This window comes from Cyprinodon variegatus, unplaced genomic scaffold (assembly GCF_000732505.1).
Source record: "Cyprinodon variegatus isolate N-32 unplaced genomic scaffold, C_variegatus-1.0 Scaffold0, whole genome shotgun sequence".
NCBI lineage: Eukaryota > Metazoa > Chordata > Actinopteri > Cyprinodontiformes > Cyprinodontidae > Cyprinodon > Cyprinodon variegatus.
The window spans coordinates 1,504,386-1,505,351 of NW_015150453.1; positions in this window are offsets into that span (position 1 = coordinate 1,504,386).

The following is a 966-nucleotide window of genomic DNA, read 5'->3' on the forward strand; positions in this document are numbered from 1 at the left end:
GAAGTCTGTGTTTGTGTTCTTTATTAAAATTAAATCCATTAGCAATATAATAAAAAGTCCAGGCAGAGCTGCACATAAAATATGGTTTCAAATCTTTTCAATAATTATCAATATCGATCAATATGCATTTTTTTTAATCGATAAGCTTTTTTTCTATATCACCCAGCCCTAGTTGAAACGTCTTTAGAAAAAAACAAGCAAAAGTCCAATCGCCTCTGAATTAAGCCTGTTTTCTGCTTCCAAGTTGTTCTGTTGAAGCAGACATACATGCTTTCAAATCTCCTCCATAACAAACCAGCTGTTTTCCAAATACAATCGAACTTTGTAGTATTCTAATGAAATAGACCTCCTTGCTAAAATGATCACGTGTGGCTAATTCGCAAAATTTCTGATGAGTTTAGTTATAATTAGCATCCCAGGGAGGTTAAGCATTATGTAAATGAAGATGAGCGAGGATTTATGTAAAAAGAGTGATGGTCAATGGTTCAGCAATGACAGTGGCGTTGGATGTAGGAGTTTGCCCTGAAAGCGAAGGATTGACGGTTCAAGCCCCGACTCTGACTTTCAGTGTCGTTGTGTCCTTGGGCAAGACACTTCACCTGCATTATCTACTGATGGCGGTCAGAGGGCCCGGTGGCGCCAGTGTACGGCAGCCCCGCTTCTGTTATTGAGCCCCAGGGCAGCTGTGGCTACAATGTAGCTTTCCACCATCAGTGTGTGAGTGTGCGCGTGAATGAATGTAGTGTAAGGTGCTTTAGTCAAGTGTCCTGACTTGAATAAAGGCGCTATATAAGTAGACGCCATTTACCATTTACCAATGATGTGAAATCCCATGCAGGTGGTTTTATCTGTGTGGACTTGGCAGATTTAATCCTGATGGTGTGAGAAAGTAACCTGACTCCGCCAGATGGATTTGCTCAGCATATTCATCTGGAAACATTCCGTTGAAGTAATTATGGGAAGGGG